At 47.5% G+C, this 25,577-nt stretch overlaps 1 long non-coding RNA gene across 1 annotated transcript in view; it reads right to left on the bottom strand.

Moving 5' to 3' along the window:
• LOC105812597 overlaps nt 1-25,237 on the bottom strand; it is a 29,626-nt gene extending 4,389 nt beyond the window's left edge. Inside the window, exons 1-2 of the long non-coding RNA XR_001137619.1 lie at nt 25,127-25,237; nt 18,171-18,296 (exon numbers count right to left, since the gene is read on the bottom strand). This is a non-coding gene — a long non-coding RNA (uncharacterized LOC105812597). The remainder of the gene's footprint in view (nt 1-18,170; nt 18,297-25,126) is intronic.
• Between the last annotated feature and the right edge of the window lie 340 nt (nt 25,238-25,577).

Raw genomic sequence — 25,577 nt, 5'->3', positions numbered from 1 at the left:
CAGACAACAGAGATGCTTCCTTGCCAGATTTCACACAGAAGGTGGCATTTGTGTGGCGGTCAGGCCTCAGATGGCCTATTCTAAGCCGCAATGACGGCAGCATACAATATTGGGAAAGAAGCAGGGAGCCCGCTCCCCAAACAACATCCTCCAAACCGATCCTTGGATCTCCCATTGGAATTATCTTGGGGAACAATCAGGCTTCATGTCATCCTCCCAGAGAGTTAAGAACTTTCCGATGAAATCTGGCATTGTTGGTGATCCTCCCAGATCCCCTCACCAGGTCAGCGTAGCCGTCCCTGGCTGCTGGGTGTTGGATGCTCCTGGCTGCCTCCTTCTCCAAAGGGTTTCCTCCCTCCACCTCGCCCGAGAGGCCATGCCCCTCCTCAGAGGCAGTGCAAAGGCTGACCCACACTGGGGGATGAGAGCCCTCGCCCCACGTCCAGGTGCCACCCACCTGTGGTGCAGTTCGTACTCAGCACCCCATGAGATCACGCTGGAGGCAGACTGCGGGGAGATCACACCCTGCCGAACAGCACCCCCCTGCCCTAGGCTGCCTGCGTCAGTCCCCTTCTCCTGCGAGCACTGCCGCAATCAGTCAAGGGCGGCCCCTCCCCGAGAATACACCCTTGGCCAGCTGTGAACTGAGTCCTCTTCAGAGCCCGCGAGAGCACTTGGCACACACAGCCTTCTTTCTTAGGGATCGGAAGGGTCCTGCTTCTTGGGGGGTACCCCAGCGTTCTCTGGGCTCCCATGTCTCACAAAATGTCTACCTCTAAGACTTAACACAGTGTCTTGTTAAGTTACTGTTTGCCTAACACACTGGGGACCAGGGTGGCAGTGGGGGATGGGTGGTAAATAAATGAGCACGGTGGAAAACATTGAGCTCGGAAGAAATACAACCTTTTAAGGAAGAGCAGCTCTTACGTGCCAGATACTGCAGGACTAGAAGGGGAGGTCACGGGCGAGCCCGGGGGAGGCTGGAAAGACCCATGTAGGTGACAGATTGGGGTTGGAGACATCGGCATGAAGTCATGCTTGTCTCGGTATAGACACAGATGGTATGCACAGGAATATTTATAGACGCGTGTGTATACACAGGTTCCTACACATACACGTCTCCTTGCTCTGACAGCTGAGGGGGCCCAGCAGCAACGGCACCCCAGGAGCCGTGAGCAAGAGCAGTAAGCACACCTGGTGCCCAGGCCCTGATGTCCAACCCCCTTCTCCACAAAAGGAACCAGGGCTTGTTGGAGACATGGCTGATTCTAGGACAGGGGCAGGAAATACACAGATGAGCCTAATAAGAAAGTGCTCAAAAAAAAAAAAAAAAATGACTACCACAACCCCATCCCCACCCAAAAAACAGCAGAACGCACGGTGACAGGTATGTCAACACCACAGGACAATAAAATGCAGAAGCCCACCGAGCAATGCCCAGTAGCCAAAGCTGAACATTTTGAGTGCAAAATAAATAACATAGCATTGGACTAAAGCCCAAAGTAGAAAACAAATACCCCCGAGTCTCTACTGATATAAATAAACGATTGGGTAGATAATGGGAACGGAAGAGGTGACTCTCCCGTGCGGAGCAACTGCAAATGATTTGTGCACTCGGCCCTCGGGGAGGCAGAGCGTGACCCCCGGCTCCTCAAATGTGAGCTGGCGAAGCGATTTCCTTCCCAAGAGGGCAGTGTGGGAACAGGGGAAATGAGTAATTTTACAGAGAAACCCGACAAACGCTGAGCCAGCCGGGTGACGACGGTCCACACGCCCAGTGACGAGCCCCACCGATGGCGCGCCCTTGACAGGATGAGCGGAGAACGGCACTTCACCTCTGCACTCTTCCTCCCAAACCCGTGACTCCAAATAACCGCGAGAAAGCACCGGACAGATCCAAGCCGTGGGACATTCCACAAAATGCCTGCCCAGCACCCGCAAGACCACCAGGGTCATCAGAAATAAGGAAAGTCAGAAAAACTGTCACAGCCAAGAGAAGCTAAAGGAGACGTGCTGACCAATGTCACGTGGCATCCGGGGACGCAAGAACACCAGGAGCAAACGGAGGAAACACAAATCCCACGTGGCCTTCAGTTAATAACGTGCACCAATCGTGACAAATGTAGAGGATGGTCACGGGGGAACCTGGGCATGGGGTCTGTGGGAACTCTGGCTCTTTTTGTAATTTTTCTGTAAATCTAAAACTACTCTAAAATGCAAGCTTTATTAAAAAAAAAACTCTGTGGGAGATGCTGAAAAGAAATCTAAATATAAAGGAAAATATAAAGTTTTGAAAATCAGAAAGATAAATTATATTTCTAAAATTATTGACATTAGGTATCAATTCATTAAAGTATTGAATTTCATTTTATGCTGTAACAATTCTTTTTAAAGGCCAATGTTATAATACGTCAAAAACTATATATTGACTCTTATGATGAAACTTTCAAATAACTTGGAAATGTTGCAAGAGGAAGGGAGTTTCTTCATTCCGGAAAATGTTAGGAAAGGAAAGGAAAGCAATGTGGCCAGGTGGCATGGAGGACGTGAGACAGGAGCCTGGACGCTCCATCCCGTGGCCGGTAAGAGGCTGGATGGAAACACCAGCGACTCCTGCAGCTCTACAAAGTGCGGACGGAAGCGGGAGAGGGACTAGACTCCAGTGTTGCCAAGGGCCGGGGCTCCGACCTGGACAGAGCGTGGGAGACGCGCCCATCGATGGTCAGTCTCTCGGGGGCCGCACAGACGCCGGCAAGAGCCAGCACGAAGCTGAGCGCTAGCCCGAGAGGATGGTCATCTCAGCGGATCCCACGCCAACGTGCCAGCGGAGATCGTCAGGGCCAGAATGACGTTGACCAAATCAGAGACGGAGGAGACTTTGGGGACGTGAGACCCTGGTTCGGGAGCACCGAAGAGCCTGGACCCCGGAGCAGTCCTGTGTGGCTGGACACCGGGTCTCGGGAGAAGGCGTCGGGAGACCGCGGAGGCGCTGTCAGATCAACACGATCACAGTCTGCGTGCTTTCTGCATGTGTGAGGCCCACGTGAGCTTAATCAATAACACATTCGCATGTGCCGGAAACCCTGAATGACTGCCTATAAACACGTACGTGTTTAAAGGTGCTGCAAAAGAAATGTTTCAAAAGTTACGAGGTGAGGCAACCCTGCTGAAGCTCTTAGTTACTAGAGTAAGTTTCATTTAAACTTTATTGTCTTGATACCACACGTGTCCTGTCTGGAACGGAAAAGTGACATCAGTGCTAGCAAAACCCTGAGCCTCATTTCATGATCCAGGCCCCCTCTCTAACCAGCACTCACCACACACATAGAGTATTCCGTGCCCCGGCCAGGGCTCCTCAACCCCAGCACGGGGGTGTCACTGGGGGCTGTGCTGTGCATGGCAGGACATTTCTCAGCATTCCTGGCCTCTACCCACTAGATGCAAGGAGCACCCCCTCCCCAAGTGGTGATGACAAAAAGTATCTCCAGACGTTGCCAAATGTCCCGTGGGGAGGGGGGTAAAATCACCACCAGCTGAGATCGTCGGTCTGAAACTCCAACCATGGGAATCCAGTCACAGCCTGCTTTTGCAAATAAAGTTTTATTAGGACACAGCCGTGCCTGTTCATTTAGGTACTGCCTATGGTCCCTTTCATACCACAGTGGCAGAGTGGAACGGCTGCCACAGAGACAGTATAGCCCACAAAGCCTAAAATATTTACCATCTAGCCCTTTACAGAACAAGTTTGCAAGCTCTGCTCTGGTCGCTACCTCCTAAATCTCTTCTCAGTCCGTAATCGCCCCTTTCCACCCTCGCTGTTAGCACCCCGGCCCACCTGGAGAAAGCCACAACAGGACTTCTGCAAGACTTCCTCGGGGGCACTCCCGCCTCTGGTCTTGCTCCCCTTCAATTTATGTGTCATGGAGTATCCAGGGTGACATTTTCTGAAAACATATTTTATGGGGTCACTTCCCTGTTTAAAACCTGTTGGTGGCCTCCCCTGCTCTGAGGAGAAAGTAAAGCTCCTTCGCGTAGCCTGTGAAATTCAGGTGCTCTCCAAGGATTGGCCCCTCATACCCCAACCTCTCCTACCACTTCCGCTCTGCACGGCAAACCCAGCCCGACCTCCGGACACTAGCGTTCTCATGGAACTGCCAGCCTGGGTCTCCCGGCCATATCACCCAGCACGGTGTCTCACCTGTGGCAGGTGCTCCATTAGGTGTCAACCAGTACCATGCAGCTGCCCCTTGTGTTGTTAGTTTTTTATGCATCTTTGGTTACTGTGTTAACCGTTCCACTCAACCGCAACTTTAACAATAGGAGAACTCTAAATTGTAATGTTTGCTGAATATTCCTTGTAGCAGGGATTTTCCAAGTTTTCGACAGTGACCCAAAATAAGAAATAAATATACTGTGCCTTGTAATCTAGCACACATCTGAGACATACATTTCATGTTAGAATATTTGCCTTTACTATTAATGATTTCTGTTGTTTTCTATTTCATTTTGTAAATGGTGGTCAGGACTTGTTACCAATGAGTTACTAGTGGATTACTTTTGCTAACCCACGGATGCGTTGTGACACACAGTTTGGTAACTACTGCAGTACAGCTCCTAGCAAGGTGCCTCACACAGAATAGGCACTCGATAAATATTGACGCATGATTAAGGGATTGGCTGGTTATGAGAATACCCAAGAAACAGTCGTCAGGGCCTCTGTCTCTGGGTCTGGGTCTTTGGCTCTTTCCAATTTGTCAGACATAGTGGCAAACGACAGGATTTACCTTCACCTTCAAAGGGGTCCTGGGAGAAAGGGGAGTCGACACAAAGGTGCTGTCAATAGTGTGTTTACCCAAGTCCTGGGGCTCCCAGAAAAATCCTGTGGATTGACAACTTCAAGAGAGCCAGGAATGACCAAAGGTTAGCTCTAAGTAATACCTCCCAAAACAACGGCCAAGAAAGGCTACAAATAAAGAAAATGGGAAAACATGCATGAAAGCAGAAAAGTTTTTAAACTAGAAATTAAAAGCAGCGAGGAAGGGTAGCATAGGGCACTGTGCATTGGCTGTCACTGAGCACCGCTGCCGAGGGCCTGGAGCGGGTGGGCACCGGGCACCAACCGCCTTGCATCTCACTAGCCTTGGTGACCACCCACTAGCATCCAGCTGCATCCGCACCCACACCCTGTCTGCCGACAAACCTGATGCCCGGGCATCCCCGGTGCGCCCTCCGCGGTCTCATTACCCACCAGGACTTGATTTCGTAAATTACCAACTAACGCTCCCCAGAGGAAGGGAACTTAACTTTGACTTATTCCTAGTTACCACTTACTGCAAAGGGGTTTGCAAACTTGAATGGGGAAAAGATTTCTTCCTTTACTCTCCATCAGACGTTTAGAACACTTGCTTCAACTGTGAACTCAGGCGAGAAACCTCAGTCCTATTTGCAGTTCCCGTGACTTTGTCATAAATAGAAATCACAAATGTTTTCTTATGGCATTAAAGCTGTTAAAGGTACCTCAAAAACATTACTTACACTCATCGCTACTTTGAAATGATGGCTGTCGTCAGATTTGCTGCTAGATCTTATTTAAAATATTAATAGTGAGGCACACATATTACTATGTGGCAAATTTGGCTTTTGATATACTGTAACTTCATTTCAATAGAACAGTTTTCCTTTATAGCCCTTTGTATTTTAGTCCATTGATTTAAAAACATTTCTCTGAGAAAGAGTCTGTAGGCTTCAGCAGACCACCAAATTGGGACCACCAATTGCCACCAAATGGGTCAGTGACACAAAAAAGAATCTTTTTTTTTTTTTTGGCCTCCATATGTCAAACAGTTTGCAGAAGTTTTTCTTCTCATTTTCAACCACTTTATTTTTAATTTTTAAAAATATTTATTTACTTGTAGTTTCAAATTACAAAAATAACGTAAGCTTATTGTGACACGTGAAACAACGCAAGAAAAGGACATACAAAGGCAAATACATGCCCCCGCCCACAGCCTTCCTCTGGCCCCGACGATCACAGACAAGCGGTCTGCACACACAGAGGGCTGCTTTGTCGCTTCTCTGCACCAAAATAGCATCATTCCTCACACGTCATTTCATAATTTATATTTGTCACTTGACAGTTGACACTGTAACACAGACATGCCTACAAGTCAGTGGGTATATATCTAACTACATATGTTGCTAGTTTCCTTCTGCGCGTTTTATAAAATTGTATGTGAATGAAATCATGGCATGCATGTCATACTTGCTTAGTGCAGTCTTTTTCTTTTTGTCTGCTTTCTCTCCTCCCTAATTTGTATTAGTTATCCAACTCCACATAGCAGCGACTCAAAACTTAGCAGCTTAAAACAACAATAAACACGTATTATCCCAGAGTTTCTGGAGGTCAGGTATTTGGGAGCACTTAGCTGGGCGTACCTGAGTTGCAGGTCTCTCGTAAGATTGCAGTCAAAAGACAGATGGGGTGACAGTCATCTGAAGGCTTGAGTGGGGCTGGAAGACCTGGTCCCAGCCCGCGTGGTGGCAAGTGGGTGCTGGCTCCTGGGAGGAGGCCTCTGTGCCCGTCACCTGGGTCTTTCGACAACGTTGGCTGAGTGGCCTCATGACATGGCGGCTGGCTACCCCCAGAGCAGAAAATGAGAGAGAACATGGCGGAAGCTGCAATGTGTTTTAGAAGCTAGCCTCAGAAGCCCCACGTCTTCATTTCATAATATTCTATTGGTTACTCAGGTCAGCTCTATTCACAGGGGGAAGAGACCACACATAGGCACCTCCTGGTGTTCATGCCTCTGGGGAGTCCCTTCCTGGAGGCTGGCTGCCACCCCCAACCACCTCTTCCTGCAAGGGCTGCCTCCCACAGATAACCCACATTAATAACCCAGTGTGCACCCTCCTATATTTCGTTCCATATTTAAATGAATGTATAAGACATGCATATGGATACATTTAAGTATCTATGTAGATTACAATTACCTTGTGAGATAGGTGTTATTAAAATTGAAATTTAAAATACTATAAATCTTTATGAAAATATAGTAAACATTGAAAACAAACATTTTCAAATACTTAAAAATAAGGAAACCAAAACTCTGGTCCAAGATGATGGACTGAGAAACGGAGCCGCTGTTATGAGGCACCGAGATGGTCGGATCCAAAGCCCACACTCTCCCCACAGTCCTGGGCCACGGCGCTGTCTTGCCAGGCTCCCTCCTGGTGACAGCCCTGAGCTCCTTGCAGAGGAGGGTCACGCCTTCTGATTGCTCACAAAATTGAAGACTCCGGTGGTTAAGTCTGCTCTTCCGAGCCCTGTGCTCGCTGCTTAAAGCCCTTTGTGGGAACTTGACGCTACCTACTCAGCTGTGCCCGTTAGTCCCATTTGTGTCTGCCTGGAGCTCTAGCCCATCAGACGGTGTCTCCTCCTAGTTTTAAAATGAAGAGTTTTCTGCATGATTTTACTCTTTTTTGTACACAGAAAGATAAAGAGTCTACCAGCGGTATCTGCTTCCCATTGAGGAAACGGATCGCAGGAAGAGGGAGAATAGAATTGGACCAGCCCTGCAATTGTTTATTTCCATGGTTTCTCCTGCTTCCCAACTTCTATTTCTAACCTTCCTCACTATTACCAGATTCCAAAATGCACTTAGGTCCTTCAGTGATTGACAGTGGGACAGGGTCCCAGCAAAGTGTCACTGAATACTCCCATCATCGCACCAGGTAAGCACTTTGAGTACGCAAAGATGGAGAGTAAAAGCATGTGTCTTTAACGAGTGTGCAGTCCACCCTGCAAGCTGGAGATGCACATCACAAGGGGCTGCACGATAACCCAGACCTGAATAAACGGCTATAAAGCAAGCACAGAGCAGGAAAGAAAGGGTGGCAGGTAAATGTTTGCCAGTGGTGGCTCTTCCATGCAGACAAAGTGAGCTGTAATTCCCATGAGACGTGAGCAGGTGCCCCTGTGAAAAAGGATTTTGTGGTCGCTCAGCATGAGAAAGTGCCGGATTCACAGAGGCAGATGGCATTCTTTCTTCTAAGACACTACAGTGCACTGAAAATCTCCAGAGGAGGGAAAGCAACATGCACGCTTTCTGAAGCTGCGTCGGCCGTGAAATCTTTCTCTCCCCTCGCTCTCCTCCCCGGGAGCTCTCTTATATTCCCCGGAACATGGTTTGGGAATTGCTGAAACAGGGTAATCTAAGTTTTGTTCTGACCTCAGTGATTTAAAACATGCAACCAACAATGGCTACATATTCTGGTTTTTTTCTCCTTAGGTTAGTAATGAGATATGAGATTGTTTCGTCTTGCCAGAATTCTTTATTTACTTACATTAAAAAAGAGAAAAAAAAAAAACAGTGTAACCACTAACAAAGGTTTCACTCTTCTTTGTACTAATATACTTCAGACTCAGCGTTTACCTTGCTGGAGGGAGAACTTAATTACTAGCAGGTTTTTCTAGAACAGTCCTCAGTTCAACCCTACCACAGTTTATACTGCAGCCCACATTACAGAATTCCACTGGCATTGGATTCTTCCGTGTCCTTCTTTAGAGTGGTAATGCTGTGCTTTCAACAACGCACACAGAGAAGTTTAGGAAATACCAGCCGGTTGAGACTGCCTGGCCCCTGCACTCTGGAAATCGCGGAATGCATTTCGCCCACTCCCACTGAAAGACGCCAGGAGGAAGAGTTCCCCCTAGGCAGGCGCACAGATTATGTGTGTCCTCGCTGGGAGAATTAACACCCTCACGTGGAGCGGAAGTGACCCGAAGAGTCCCGGGGAGAGTGAAGGAGACTGAAGAAGACCACAGACTAAGGAAGTAGAACATTTCTTTTCAAAATTGCTCTTAAAATGATTAGCCAACAAGTCCTGGTTTGTTTATAGTCTGTGAATGATCTCGCAGAGTCGAGAAAAGATAGACTTCTCTCCGTAGCCTTTCCACACGCAAAAATAATCAGCACCAGAAACCTACCCCCTATTTCAAAGAGGCACTCTGTGCAGCAGTGCTTGCGTGTTCGGAATTACAAAGGATCCAGGGGTGATGCTTTAGAGAGTGATCTTGGGCTGAAAGATGGCGGCACCTCACTGTCCCTCCACTTGCTCACTTCCTCCCAACAGTGAATCAGGGGAAGGTCCGAGACTTCCACTCCCTAACCCGAGCTCGTCAAGGATCATCCCCTCCAAAAAGGACGATGACCATCCTTCCCTTGCCAGACAGCGCCCACATCAGCGTTTCTGCAGAACGCCACGAATGGGGGAGGCTCACGCGCAGCACTGCCCAGCCTCGGGGTGCTGTTGCCCCCTGTGTGGGTTTTCTTCGACACCGGCAGCTGCTCGCATGGTCCTGCCTCTCCAGCGCTGCCGGACTGTCACCCCCGGTGGATGCCTGTCCACGCTTCCCCTTGGCCAGTCCCAGCACCTCAGTTCTGCACACAAAGGCCCACCCGAGACCAAGACAATTTGGATGACTAATCGCAATAATGTCACAAATGACCTGCCTGTGATGTCTTCAGTGCCTTGAGATCTAAATTACTTTTTCTCCCCCCAAAATTAGGCATAATATTATAATTTCAAGTAATGCGAGAGCAATTTCTCCCATCATTGGTACCGGGCTCAAGATGTTACAGGAAAAAGAAATAGCTTTTACTGCTGATATGAGGATTTTAAAAGAGAGACAAGTGTGAGCAAACAAAAGCTGTCACATCAAATACTGTGGCAAAAAAAAAAAAAAAATCTAGAAAACATGCCAGAAATGCTCAAGTCTAAATAAAGTCATTTATTTGTTATTTTAACTCCTTCACTGTCAGATTTACTGTGGCATAAGGCTAGTTAATTCTCCATAGGTGGGATTTATTGAAGACAGCGTTCTTATTCTTGTAGTAATTGTTTTTTGTCACGTTTCTCTAAGTTCTCTGGTCCCATAAAATGCTCCACATACAAACAGAATGCTGCTGGCGCTCCTAGGCCCTAACTCCTCCTAGGGTATTGTTTCGTCAGAGAATTCGATCTTATCCCATTTCCACATTGTTAGGCAAAGAAACTAGACCGTGAGCTCCCAAATGGCAGCAGCCACGCCCCCCTCATACGTTTCTGGAATGTGGCAGGTATTCAACAGAATGTGGTGGAAATTGTTTCTTGAATTCCACATCTTAGCAGTTAACATACAACTCAAAGCTAAGACGCCTTCTGTAGGGGGTACTTTATGAAGGCCAACCGGAAAAGCAGAAAAGATACAAATTAGATCTATCTATGGTGGATCCCTTTCTTAGTCAAGTTCAAGGTTATGTGCGTTTGTAAAAATTAAATGACATAATATTGGTGGAAGAATATTGCTAATGAAGGCATATAGAAATACAGCGAGAGGTTTCCAATTACTAATAAAATATATGGATTAGGTGTTCACTATGTGCCAAGCACTACGGTGGACCTTAAAATGAGTCACTGCTCTGTCCTCCACGGTCCACCCTCCACCTCCATCCAATCTCTAGCCCAGCGCAGTGAGGCTTCTGTGCCCAGTAACTGCGCTGGCCGTGGCTACCAGGACCTCCCCACTGAGATCGTTCCTCGGACTTCTCAGCACCTTATTCTCTGAGGTCTCTGCAGCCTTCCATACCACCGCCCAGCCTCGGGGTGCTGTTGCTCCCCCGCATGGGTTTTCTCCCACACTGACAGCTGTTCCCACAGTCCTGCCTCTCCAGTACTGCTGGACTGTCACCCAGCTGATGCCTGTCCACGCATCCCCTTGGCCAGTCCCAGCAGCTCGGTACTGCACTGCAAAGGCCTCCACCCACCTCTACAGCCCTCTCCACGGAAGGCTCCCCTCCTCAGACACGCCAGCAGGTCTGCCGCCCTCCTCATCCCAGCTCTGGCTGCTCCCTGGTGCCCCTGGCTCATGCCCACCCCACACTCCAGGCCTCAGCCTCCTCTGCCAGCTCCAGCCCAACCCCTCCTTCCTGCTTCTGGGTGCCCATCCTGGCCGTATGTCCTCTCATCAGCACCTTGCATTGTTTACTCATCCAACTGCCCACAGGGTACCCACCTGCTGGCCGTACTGAGTGGAAAGCTCCCTGCAGGCAGGAAGCCCATCCACCTCACTTTGGAACCCCTAGGGCCTCATGCAGGGCTGAGACAGGTGCTTCCTTAAAACAGGAGGGAGCGAGGATGCTTAATGCATCCACCAAAGGCAGCTTCCTGGATTCTTAAGAGGTTAACAACAGCTTTTTAAAACAAGTCTGGCTTAAATGAGGTGCTGTGATTTTCAAAGTACACCCAAACAGGATGAGGCTGCACGGCCTCCGTCCAGAATGACAGGCCACTTGGGCTCATCTAGGCACCTATCCCCCACCAGGTTCCTCCCATCACCCAGCGCTTTCCTTGGGGAGTCTGGTTCCTCCTCGCCTGTGCAGCGCTGCAGGGAGTGGGCGAGAAGGAAACTCGGTGGTTCCCGGGGGCCACTTGACTCCCGAGCGTCCTGCATCCCCAGCACCCTAGCCGGCCTCAAACTCCCCCAAATAGGCGCAGAGAAGGAGCCGCCCCATGAGGGCGCCCCTCTGCGCCCCGGCACACCCGCTAGCGCGGCCACGTGTGCCACCCCGCGCCACCTAGACTCTCCGCCGTGGGTTTCTGCGTGGGAGAGTAAAAGATGCACGCACCCTCCGCAAGTCTAGAATTTGTGGTTTTTGTTATCTCACAACTTCATATTTGGAAGAGGTATTTTAATTTCTTATGAGTTGTGAATAATTATGTAATTCTGCCACCTTCTTAAAAACTTAGATTTTTCAAACTGACTCCTGTAGTCAGGAGCTGACATCCTTAAGGGAACTTTGCTTTTTTCCCTCTGGGTTTTGAGCAAGTGTATGCCAGATAAATTTTTTTGTCCAGTTAAAACAGCTCATTATAGGGAACCATCCTGTAAAAAAAGAAAGAAAAGGAAGGGAAAATCCTTCCCTCTCCAAATTAATTCTCGAAAACTACTTATGAAATACTAATGCTGCCTGAGCTCACAGTGAAGTGACTCCATTTCCCAATTGGTTTTCAGTCTACTGCGGTCTTTGGTGCTACTGAATTTCCCAAACATTTTATTCCTCTCTTATCTGTGAATTAGTCATTTGTTCTTTGAAATTCCTTCTTGGGTCTTCCTTATTCCTCTTCAGTTGTTTAAGAACCTAGGAAAAGGCTCAAGAAGATTGTATCACCAAACACCACCATGAACTTCTCAATGGTCTGCCCATATATTTTGAATAATGGCCGAAAAGGTACTTCTCTGTTGAATGTCTTTCATTGTACACTCATCTCTGTCAGTCATCACAGTCACTTGATCATCACATATTTCTGAGCACCTACAACATCCCAGACCCTGTTTGAAGCATTGGGAATGCCAGGTGAACGGGACAACTGAGAGCAGGGATCCAGGTGTGGCTTCGTGAAGTTTATACTCTGATGGCACCTACAGCTGACCTCGTGACATTCGCAATAGGAGGCAATCATTTCATTAAATACAGACAAGAGACAGTCAATAGTGAGGATGTGCTTATTTTTTTTCCAGGGCATAAGATTTTTTTCCCTCAAATGTATTTCATATCCCTAGCTGGAGAAATATCAAAAGAATCTGAATATCACCATCTGGAAGTTGTGCCATGGACTCCAGTGGGCAGGATTAGAGCTGGGTTTCTCTTTTTCCTCTAGAAGTATATTTCTTCTGCCTCAAAATGAGCACAAACACGTCTAATTCCCTGATGAGACTGACCCAGGCTCTACTAGTCTTATTCTTTGCCCTGCAGTCTCCACCGGCACAGATTTCTGGGATTCTCTAAATGCAGATGGATGGGGGGTTCCCGTCAAGGATATTCGATCGTCTGTGACGTCACTTAACCAATAAAACAAAAGTGTCGAAATACACAATTGTCAGAAATGTGGGACACTGTCACTCACTGAAATGTCTGTTGGTCTGTCTCGGTTGCAACTGGGTAACGCAGCCTCTAGGGACTCTTTCTGGTTTCGAGAGCATGCAATTCCCAATCGACATTTCCTTAAGTGTTACAATACTAGTATCTCCCCCAAGCTAATATGTAACTTGTTCCTTTTCAAACTACTGGCATTCTTATGAAACAGATTATTATTTGAAAATGCTCCCTGTTCATACTTTCACTATATATCACTTTCATATTTATAACTCTCTTCACATCCATCTAGAAATATTTTCATTATCTCTTGATGCGGTTCTCTCTCCCACCAGACTAGCCTGTGAGCTCCTGGAAGAAGGTTCTCCCTTCGTATCCCAACACTTGGCACATGAGAGATGCTCAGTAAACACTGATGATGTTTAAAATTAAAATTGTGTTTTTAACTCTCCCTGATTAACTGTTCGTTAACGGTTTGCATTGCATGTGCAGTCCTTATTTATAATATAATATTAGTTCTCCTTTAAAATTTCACTGGAAAAATTTAATTTGGAAACATCCTCTGATTATCATGCAGTGGTTTCATTAAAACTGGGTGAACATGTCTAAATCCCACTGCTAGAACAGGCTGCCTGTTACAGAAGCATATTTCAAGCAGAAGTTCAAAACAATTGCTATTGCGAAATCTGCCCAATAGTCCTAATTTACATCCATTCGTATTTATTATTATATAGTTTGTCATACAATAAGAAGCTGTCACTAAAAATTAAAAATCCCCACAAGCCTCTGTAATGCTGAGAAGCAGTATTGCACGGTCATGAAGTGCACGGCTGCTGGAAGTTTGCCTCCTGGCTTGAATCCCCCTTGAGCCGGGATGGGGCGCCCAGCCCTGCTGAGCTGCAGTTTCCTTGTCTGCAAATGCACAGTGATGGTACCTATGCCGCTCGACTGGTATCTGGAGTAAGTCAGGTGACACAGGCAAAGCCCTCAACACAGTATCAGACACAGCACACAACTGATGTTAGCTCTTCATATTAAATTCCTTCAGCTTCAAGACACACAACTGAAGACAAAGAATCCCAGAGAGTTTATCACAGATTCTCTTTGGGAAAAAGAAATGTAAGTAGTTTTAATACATTTTTAAATAATATATTACATAATCCCTACTCAGAATTTTAACCAAAAATGTTGTCTTTTAATAAACAGGACTCACATTTAGGCTCTGTCTACACACACAAACCAGTTTTAACTCCTAGCCAGATTCGGCCAAACAACTGATAATTTATGATGTCTATACGTTATTGGTTTGCATTTGTGGACCCAATCCTAAACATTGCTTTTACAAAGTTATCTTAAGTATATCAACAGAAAGATTTTTAGTGGACAGATTTGAACCTAATTTTATAGCTTGAAAATAAATTAATAGTATATTTTATTCACCTTTTAAGATATTAAAAATATAGGATATTTTAATACTTGGTTAATTCGAGTGTTGATAAATAACATCCTTCAACAGGTACTATATGATCTAGCTCAGTTAACCGGAATGGACTGGGTAGAAAATCTGGATTTTTAAAAAATTTCTCAGACCTTGATTTATGTAGAGGAGCCATTCATAGTGGAAGTTGGCTTTCTCTTCACTCTAACACAGCAACTGCAATGTGAGAAATGGCATACTCAGAAAAACAGATCCATACAAGACAGATCTGGACAAAATATTCCAGCTCACATTACCCCTGGCTTATATCAGACAACCTGTCATTTGCCTGCCTTGGCATTTATAAAAGTAATCTACTCCAGAAAGCAGTTGCCTCCTTCTCAGCTGGGACGAGGCCTCATCACATCTGTGACCTAGCCTGCTTATAAACTGGAACAGCCAGACCCTGCAGCTCATCCTGTGACATTAGCTAAGCTGCACACCACAGAAGGAGCTTGAGGCTCTGGAAAGTTCCAAGCCTTGCCCGAGGCCAGGGCCTGAGCCAGATCTGCCCGAGGCTTTCTGTGTGGTTCAGGTCCCTTCATTCCCACCTTGCTCATGCCTCGTCCCTGTGGGGACCAGCCTGGTGCCAGAACATCACCTGCCTGGGGCACCTGGGGACGGCCAGCTCCGGAGCCCCAGCTGCTCATCCCCACCAGGAGGAAGAGGAAGGGAGCCCTTCAGGGGCTGGCAGAACCTGTGGGGCCAGAAGGAAACTGCCTCCGAGGGCCCCGTGTCTTGAGCGCCCCGGGCTTCCACAGCTCACGGGGAGCCTGAGACTAGCACGAGGGTTTCCTATTCAACAGTGGGGCTGAAGGTCCACTTTCCCAAGTGGGGGAGTCTGTGGGATCCTGCTCAGCTCCAGAGCAGGTGTGGGGCCAATGCCAGCCCTGCTGCTATTATGCGACAGCTTACAAAATGTATAAAATGGCCAGACACAGGTGTGCGCGTGTGTGTGTGGATGTGTGTGCATGCACACGCGTATATGAGCATATGTGTATATGTGTGTATACACATAATACCAATAACCCAATAACTTCCATGGGCAACAGAGTTTTAAATATCTTTAGGACTCAGATATTGAGAATATACATAATCATATTAATACTAATTATTACTCATACATAAACATATTCATACTCTTAATATGCCCTTTGGAAAAAATATGTATCACTGATAAGACAAATATTCAACCACCTTAATTTTTCTAATTTTGTTTTTTAAAATTCTATTTTCTCATTAATGATCAGTTACTAAGCACCAGGCACTGAGCTAAGTACTCCACTTGGGTTATCTGCTTAATCCTTCCAGTAACTACGCGATGAAAATACAGACATCCACGTCCTCTGCAGATGAGGAAACCGAGGTGTAGGGAGATCAAACAATCTGCACAACACAGTGCAAAGCCGAGGAGCCAGAACTGGGCCTGGGGAGTCTCGTTCTGGACGCCAGACGTCCAGACGTCCTGCTCCCAGCCCATCCTCGGTTCCCACTGAGTGTCTCCCTCCTTCAAGTCCCAACACTTCTCAGCCTATTATTTGACTCATCTTCTCCACAATGCTGAAAAGTAGAAATAAACTGCTATTTTCCTATAAGGAAGATGTTTTCCCTATCCATCCTGACATACAGGGAGCTACACAAAAATATATACAAAGTGTAGATTAGTCATGGAGACACGTAATACAGTTAACTTAAAAATTATTTCAAACAGTACTCTCCGTCTTTTATAGATTTATCATTCATTTAGTTGAGGTTTATCCAGAGCTGCCATCAGGGCAGGGCTCTGGGAGAGAGAATGAAAAGTGCCCTGCACCCTCTTCTCCCCCAGAAAGCACAGTTCAGTCGTACGGATAAGATACATAAAACGTTCCGTTTTTCCATGAAGATCAATCGATTCACCATTAGAAGCTCACTTATCAAAAATGGAAGAACAAAGGATGAAAGCGTTTCTTAGAAATGCCACGGGAAAAAAAAACACCATTTGAGCTTTGTATACCCCCAAGGTGGTGCCTTTTCCGTAGCCAAAGAAAAGTCCATGCCTGCCCCTGACATACAGTGATCGTCATTTGCTCCCAGAAATAAACAAGACTCGACGGAGCCAAATAGCAGATGCAATTTTGCATGAGGCTAGCAATACTGTTTATGCTTTACTATTTTTAATATGCTATAAAATCCATTTTATCTTTTCAAAAAAAAAATTTTTTTTACAGATTTAATGCCATTGCCTTAACTTAAAACCAATGGCGTAGACATTTCTCCTTTTATTTTCAGGGGGAAAATATTGGAATCATTTTAAAATCAAAGCCTGATTCCTCAAGCATCAGGGCTGCTAACTCCAGTATTTGTTTTTCAGTTCAACGAGCTTCATGCTGAATACTGATTTGAAGTGTGGTTCACCGTGTAGACTTAAATTGTCCTTCCCACAACTTTATCTGAGAAGCCTGACAGTGGTGACAATCACAGGACTAGTTTTATTGGGTGAGACTATTCTATCTGCAATTTATTCTGACAGGCTCCACAATTTTTAAGTGCAATTAAATCCTAAGAATTTGCCCAGAAAAAAAAAAAATTACCACATTTTTTTTAAAAAAAATTTTAAAGAAGGCAAAAAAACAGTTGAATTGAACAACTAATTACTAACTGGCTGCTCTTTAAGAAAAAAAAAAGATATTTGACTGAGCCCCGAAATCAATTTCAGTTTCATTGTACAGAGAGGCAACTTTCTGGGTCTGAGAAAGAGGCTTCCGGCAAGTCTAAAGCCACCTGCCTCAGCCTCTGCTGGTAGCCACATCTTCAAAGCGAAGGCTACCCACAGCCAGAGGGGGGAAAAAACGACACTTGCAGAAAACAAAGCTCAGAATTGCCACCACCTGATTCCCCTCCATGAGCGCAGACCAGCTGGTTCCTGTACAGGTGGGAGCAGCTCACTGCCTTGCCGCCATCCACATGCTCAATCCTCCCTCACGGTCCCAGAAATGGAATCCAGACACAGCTCAGACAAGGCAGATAGAGCCTCCCGTCCGACCAAACAAGGGCTGCAGGGGCCGAAGTCCTCCTTTGGAATGGTCCGGGAAGTAGGTTCATAAGCATCATTGATCTCATTGCCTGCCTTTTGTGAAAATTCAGCTTGCATTTCTAATCCAAAGCTAGGGTCACTATTGTCTGGGAGAAGGACTCGTGTCCCCAGTACTTCTAGGTATTCTGCATTTCAAGTCTTTCTTCAACAAGAGGCTAACCTGACATTGAAACAGTTATCCAGGTTGTGTTTGGAAAATCAGATTTTTTTAAGTGATGTCATGGAACATTTCATATAAAATGTGAACTTCACAAAGTAGAACATCTTCCACGGGACCCCTTCGGCTGGCATAATTCTTGTCGTCCAGGAGCAAGTAACTCAACAACCACAGATAGCCCCAGCCACGTGATGCCTGGGACTGTCTTCGCCCTTTCTGCGCCCGCCCCGACCCTCGCCCCAGTTAGGGTTGACTGTCCCCCAGAGACACTCAGACGTCTTTTTTGGTGCTGCTCCCTCCTCCTGGTACACGCCATGAATCTGGCATTGACCCCCCGATCCCGTGTGCCCCCCACCACCACTGATAACACTGAAACGGCCTGGCCTGGCTCAGCCACTTAGGATCCAAGCTCATCGAGAGCAGAGGCCCCTGCACACCTCCCAGCACCCACACGGCGCCTGGCACATAGCAGGGCTCCCAGAGATGTCTGCTGAAGGCTCTTTTCCTTTTGAGCTGCTAAAACAACATGCATTTTAAAATACTAACCTGGGACGTGGTGTTGCTGCTGCCGTTGTTGCTGTGCAACGTCTGCCCCCGCAGACCGTCAGCCCCTCGACGGCAGAAACCGTGGCCGTCCTGCTGCACCTCGGTGCCTGGGCCAGCACTCTGGGCCTGTTAGATGCAGACAAATGTTTACTGAATAAATGAATTAAAGACAATATTGATACAGAGATCCTGAGCCAAAGCCAAAAAAATCTATAAGTCAAAGCCCACAAATATCTGTGTACGCAAAATGTTAGGAAAACTGTCCACTTGGGTCTCTCTTTTGGGAATCCCTATTAGAGTCGGCAGAGCTCCAACCTCACCTGCTGCCGTGCAGCTTGGTGTTAGTGAGGTAAGACCATGCAGGACGCCATCACTTCATCTGCTTCTCATAGCAAAGTGGGACTGAGGATCTGAGGCCTTGAAATGGAGAGTGAGACCCCGGGGAACCCCCAGCCTGCCCTTCTCTGGCTGCTTGTTCCTTTTTCCTGGTGACAGTCTCCCGTGCATCACCCTTGGCCTTGCCTTCCTCTCGGCCACAGGCAACTCACCCTTTAAGACTCATCTCAGGCACCGCTTCTCCAAGACCTGTTCCTGGACCCCTCCCTGCCTGGCAAGGCATAAATGCATCAGTGCTTTGTTACTCTCACTGGGCAGAAATGATTTCTTCTTTATCTTTATACCCGCGTCACCGCCGCTGAGCGGGGACCTCACCGCCTTGCCTCGGGCAGTACCTGGGTTTGCCTTGCTCCGCCACCCACCCTCTCTTGAAGCCTGATCCCTTTTCCCCTGCCTGTGCCTTCACCCACTTACTCCGATTTTAATCATGCAAAATTAAATAAGATGCTTCACAGGTAAAAGGCTCTGTACAACACCTTGAGATCTTCTGAGGGGAAAAGGTGCACGCTTGGAAACTAGCAAGAGGAATTTGAGATGAAAAGATTGCTTTGAGGCAGGCATAGGCGCTGCCTCCTGCAGAGGCTGGAGTTCAACTCCTAGTATTTCAACTCCCTGGGGGTCAGGTGTCTCCCTTCAGTGTGCGCTATGCACAGGTGCCGAGTGACAAATGTCAGGCTTGTGGGAGAGAGATGAGGTGGAGCACCTCAGTTTCAGCCGTCTCCCTGCCACTTTTTGCAGCTCCAAAATTCACACCAGAATGGCACTTTTTGGAGGGTTTTCTCCCTGAGAGTCCTCAGTGTTGCCTGCTGCCTCCCCGCCTCCTCCCCCCACCCCAGCTCTTCTTGCCCAGGGGATGCTGGCCCTGGATCCTCTTCCCCTTTTATGAGCGTAAGTTGCTGTCTCTGCGAGGCCAACGCCGTTGGTTGCACAGTTATTTTCAGGAACCCTTAAAAATGTGCATTGTTAAAACAGGACCGTTTTGCTTTCAGCACTAGATGGATTCCAGAACAGTCAGGTGCAAAACTGAATGCTGGCATAGTGAATCATCTTTCCACGTGGCTTCGTTTTAATTTCAGAAGCACATTCATGGAGGTCGAGCGCTTGTGTCCAACACAATATAAAATCTAATGAAGAATTCTGACATTTCCTGAGAGTGTGCACAGCCTATGTGCATTTCATTTGCTCTTATGGGCCCTGTAAAGAACTCAATCAAATTTGAACAGCACATGATCCTTTATAATAAAATTAAAATCTCTCTAATAATTAAAATAGACAGCATATTCCCATTTAAATTGGAATGCTCGCTATTTCTGCCCCAAATGTTTCTACCTCTTGAAAGAGCTGATGTTTATGAGAACTTAATATGGGTCACGCAGACCCACGGAGTCAAAATTGGATGGGACAGTAGGAGTTGTGTAACCCAACCCTCTGCCCCTGCGGGAACCCCATCCACATGCTGCTGGCTCACTTTCATCATCTGAAGGACCTCTTAGTACCTTAGGTTCCATTTGTCGTGTGCAGTTTATTTTGGTTCTAGAGGTCAGAGGCAAATGAAAGCACTTGCAGCCTTTTTAAGCTCGGGAGACATTCCTGGCAGGGGGCAAGCGGGACATGGCCATCAGAGGCTGTCCACCACCTCGGCACCGTGTCCAGCCAGCCGATGCCTCCTGCAGCTGCTCCTTTACGTAGAGTGGGACACATGAAATGTTAGCATGGTGTGTGTTTAATATGCTAAAGCGTGGCCCTTAGCCCACACCTTTTTATGAATTATCTGAAAATATAGAAGCATTCTTTAAACAAATAACACTCAAACACCAGAGATACAATTAAAACTGACCAATGGAAAGGATTTTGAAGGTCCCTGAAACTAGTTCCTTTTTTTTTTTTTTTTTTAGGAAAAGAAAAGTGGTCCTGAAATCCAGGGCCACAACCCATTACATGCAAGTCCAACACCTCGTAAAGCTCTGAAAGACAAAAGTTGCTTCACAAATTTTGCACACTACCCCAACGTGAGGATATTTATTTAGAGTCTCCATTTTACTCCCCTTACAGTGAATGCTCCTAACTACCCAAATGTACGTGCACTTGGGAAGGAAGTACCCCCAGGCTGGAGCATTCCACAGTACACAGTCTCTACACCGTATTCCCTTTCTAAAATCCGAAAGGACAAAAAAATATAAATTCTAAAAAACACCCAGCCCCAAAGGTTTTGCGGACAGGTATTGTTAAAATCTAACATAAGCAGGGGACTGGCATCTTTTAAGATAAAGAAGTACCTAAGCCGGAGCCAATAGGAGGGTGACGCTTAGGATTAAAACCGAAAGCCTGGCCTTGACCCAAAGCTATCTTTAACAGACACCCAACACACCACACCATTTCACTGCTTGTTGGCCTGAACCCAAATATCAATTCTGTGTTGAACCATAAATCTAAAGTGAGTATTTTTGTTTTGTTTTGTTTCTCTTTCCACCCCGCCTCTCAGAAGGATGCTTCTAGTGAGCCAATTTATAAGGAACCTGAACCTACATATTTTCTTAAACTATCAAATTGGAACAAAATCAGAACATCAAAATATTCTCCAAAAATGACGTGAAGGAAAGCAGGGTTCCATTCGGTGTAAGTGGCTGGTTGAAAAGACACAATAAGGGCAAATGATTCCATGGATGGGAAAAGGCTTAAGCCACCCGTCCATTTTTTAAAACTTTCGCTTGGGGAGAAAGAAAGGAAGCTTTTCAAGTTTTTAAAACAGCTTGAAAATCATGCCACAAGAACGTTGTCACCTGGCTGCACTCCAAATCCAGCTCTCTGTTTTGTGTACCTGTTTTTTTTATCCTTTTGATTATCGTATTGTTACTTGCAAGTATGAACCGAGAATTACACTCCAACAGGAAATTCAGTTTCTCAGCTGAAGATGAAGACCCTTAGGATGGCCCCCCTCAGGGGCTGTGAAGTTCACAGGAGAAACACAATCCATCTTTAAATGCTAATACTTCTAATTTAGTTAATTTTATTAAATGGTATGAAATGATACCTTGCTCGTATTCAGTAAAATCTAGATGCCAATTTTTCCCCCTTCAAATTCTTGAGAGAGTTATTTTCATCAGTTTCATTTCTTCCCATACCACCGCAATTGCTAATCTCTTTGTTCCCTTAAGAGTTTTAAAAGTAGCTGTGTTAGTGTCATTTTTATCTTGTTACTTTAATCATGCGCTTATTGACAAGAGCAGAATTTGTCATCCTCTCCAGAGCAAGTCCCGTCGCCAGCGTTTCGGCACGATTCAGTGTGAGCCACGCTCCCTGAGGAAGATGCCTGAATTCACCTAGTCCAGGTGCACAAGGACATCGATGGGTGGCACTTTTCCAGAACTACCCACGCCCTGTCTTGGCACAGGGCAACTTCAGAGAAGAGGGTCCCAAGCAAGACAGGGAACAGACAACCTGCGAGAGGCAGAGTTTTCAGGAGCCTTCGCTAAGATGGGACAGCACTGTTCAAACACCTTGCTTCTTTCTCAGGAATCTGCTCCTTTTCTTAGGCAAATCAAGAATATCCAAGGCAGACTGAACTGTTTGGATTTCTGGATTTGCTTTTGTTTGTTTTTTCTCTACTTTCCATTGCAGTCCAACTGAGTCATATTCATTTTTTAAACAATTTAAGATCCCATTTAATTTAAATAGTTTTATGTTGTTTGAACAAGTCCAGTGACAGGTCCTATGAGTTTAGTGCGGAAGCGTGTCTGCGTTGCTTGCACGCGTCTCCCGTGAACGGGTGCATTCTGAACTGTTTTTCTCCCTCCTGCTTGCTGAAATGGGAATCTGATTTATAAATCCACATTCTATTGACTGATGGATGACCTACTTTCTGTGTGCTGGGTGCTGATGGAGCCCCAAGAAGTGTGTAAAATGATACCTGCTCACAAGGAGCTCCCATTGTTTTCTCTTCCACCAGAAACATTCCCAAAGTCATGATACAGTATGAGAAATAAGCACAGTACAACAAGTTGCAGATGGTGCCACGAGGCCCTCCGTGACTACCAAGCAGTGGAGCCAGTTCCACGGCAGTCCACGGCGGGCCAGGTCAATGTGGGTCTGAGCCGCGACGAGGCAGAGGGTGCTACCTGGACAGGTGAAGAGAAGGGTGGGAGGTGTTTCAGGTAGGGAAGAGGGTGACAGAGAAGTCCAGAGGCAGGGGAAAAGGCTTGTTAAAGAGTCAGGGAAGAAACCAGTATGGCCGAGGCAGAGGATTTTGAAGGCAGAGCTGGGAAGTGCCTGAGGTTGGATTTGGATTTGGGAGTCCCGAAGGCTGCCAGACTGGGGAGGAGATGCAGAATGCCATGCGACTGGCTGTGGGTGCAGTGCGGTCACAAAATCAGAGACCAGAGGCCGAGGAGCTGACCTTGGTGGCAGCAGGACCAGGAAGGCAAAGAGAAAAAAAGAGGGCAAATTTGAGAAAAATTTAAAAATAATTGCTGACTAATGCAAAGCAGTCTAACATTAAATATTCAATTTTTGCATACCCGTTCTTAATTATCCCCTCACAGAGTTAGAAAACAATCCTCTTTCCGCAGACCCGATGCTCATTTCATTAGCATGTAAATTATAATTCCTTAATTATGAGCCTATCACCTATTCTCCTTTCCAAAAACTAATCCAGAAACTGTCAAATACAAACTTCTATTTAATAAAACGAACATCTGTGATCACACACCAGGAGCAAAATCCTAATTGTTCTAAACCTGGCGCTTTGCTTTGACAACCAAGTACGTATTTTTTTAATACTTTATCTTTTTTTTTTTTTTGAAACACCTGCTTTCTTTACATACTGACTTTTAAAGGAAGACATTAATTTTTATTGTCAAGAACAGAAGTTACTCTCTAAAATAGCAAAGGAAAAAGCTATGCTCTATAGAAGAGTTGCCTGCTACATTAAATAACACACCAGAATATTACCCAAAATTCACAAAAATCAGACATGGGCCAATCCTAGTTTTCCCACATAAGAAGCCCACAGTGTGATAACCTCACCTCTTTGGAATTAGGCTCCTAGTGGAGGCTGCAGTCCTGAATGTACCAGTGTGGCCTCCCCACCCCAGCTCAGGATGGCTGTATTTCCATTAGAATTGTCCTTCCTTAACTGGCTTCTCCTCCACCCCCCTTCGCCCACGTCCAGTTATTCAGTGAGTTATAATTTGGCACTAAAATTCAATTAAGCTGAAACTTCGGTCATACGTGGTCTTTTTTCCCAGCAAAGCATAATTTCTTTGACCCATTTCCCAAACGTCAGCCGATCGATTTTAAAGCTGAGAGGGGTAAAAGTTTATTTAAAAAAATCGAGCTCACATTTCCAGAAACTCGCTGGAATTTTTTAAAAATTCAAACAAATAGTCAGGATGTGGCGTTACTGTATTAAAGCGCTTCAGGTTTTCATAGCACTTGTCAAACCGAGACCTCGGACGGCTTTGCAGACATTAATTAATGTTCGCTGTGAGCCATTTTACCAATGGAAATTCCGATGAGAAAGGGAGGCATGAGGGGTCCAAGGCCCGCTGTTGTGAGTCGGCAGTGGAACTAGGAATTGAAACCCGCGGTTCCCAATGAGCCAGCGAAAGTCTGTCGAAGTATTGAGCACCCCTATTGAAGACTGTGGGAGTTTTGGCGGCTTAATGGGATTGTGTTCGGTCCTTCAGGCTCTCCTTTAAAAGATTCCATGGCACCAACGAGACTCCAATAAAAGGGCCTCTCTAATTGCTTTCTGACTTTCTATGAAACTTTCTAAGCTATACTGACATCCTCGAATACAAGTATGGAATTAAACAGCAGAGAAAGGCGAGACAAAGTGGGTGCGCGGAGAAAAAGAGGTTCTCAGCGAAGCGTGTGTGAGGTGGGGGGTAACTTGGGGGAGGGGAGATGGGGCGGGTGTTAAGTCTGTGCCGGGAAAAGAAAAATATGAGTGTTCTCTTTTGTGCGCGCACAAACAGCCCAGCGCGGGGAGGTCGGGGCCGGGGTCACGCGGCTCCGGGCTGCAGCTGCCGCAGTGGGGCGGGGGTCCCGGGCGGCCACCGGGAGTCGCGGCCGCCTGCGGCATCAGCATTCCGGCGGCGCGGGCGGCCGCTGTCCTCGCACGACCTCGGTGCGTCCAGAGCGCGCCCCGGCACCGACCCTCGGGGCGACGGGAGCGCGGCCGGGCAGCCGAGCAAGGTAAGCGCGGCGCGGCGCCGGGAGCCCGGGCACAAGGCGACCCCTCGACAGGGCGCACGGGCCGGTTCTCCTCCGCGCTGGGCCGCCCGGCCGACCTGGAGGCCCAAGTCCAGCCCGTCGCCCCCGCCCCGTGCCCGAGACGCCTGGGGCCCAGGGAGACAGGCCACAGCAGCGCGGGGCCTAGGCCTGGACCTCGGCCCGACCCCGGGCGACGGTTGGGCCTCACCCCGGGGCCCAGGAGGACGGACGGAGCGACTCGGGGTTGTCAACCCCCTCGGCAGCTCAGGAGGGTACAGGTGACCTGCCACGCCACCCGTGGCAGCGGGTCACCCTCCCTCAGAACACGCCATAGGCGGCGGCCTTACCAGGTTCTGGCTGGTCGGCGGGGCGGCGCTTCGTCGCCAGGCCCTCTGCTAGCCCCCCAGGCAGACCACTCGCCCGCGGCCCCCATGCGCACGCGCGACCCTGCAGGCCGGGCCGCCGGGCCTCCGTCGGGCTTGGGCACGGGGCGGTGGGCCTCGGGCGCTACCCGCTCTCCCACCGCGCACTCCGGGGCGAGGGCACGCTGTGGGGCGGCGAGGGCCAGAACATGGCGGCGTCGGCGAGACCCGGGCGCCGCGATCAAAGGCCGGGGGTGGCGGCCGCCGCGTTGCCCATGACCAGGCCAAGGGCATGAAAGGACCTTTATCCTCGAGTGACACGGCGGCGGTTTCCTCCTGCCCCCCCTCCTGCGGCCCTAATTGGGGCCGGCTGCTAATGTGATTAAAGGCCAGTTAAACGTTTCTGGGAGCAGAGAGTGGGAAGAGGCTGGGACCC

This window comes from Propithecus coquereli, unplaced genomic scaffold (assembly GCF_000956105.1).
Source record: "Propithecus coquereli isolate 6110/MARCELLA unplaced genomic scaffold, Pcoq_1.0 Scaffold256, whole genome shotgun sequence".
NCBI lineage: Eukaryota > Metazoa > Chordata > Mammalia > Primates > Indriidae > Propithecus > Propithecus coquereli.
This window is presented reverse-complemented; position numbering and strand designations above follow the sequence as displayed.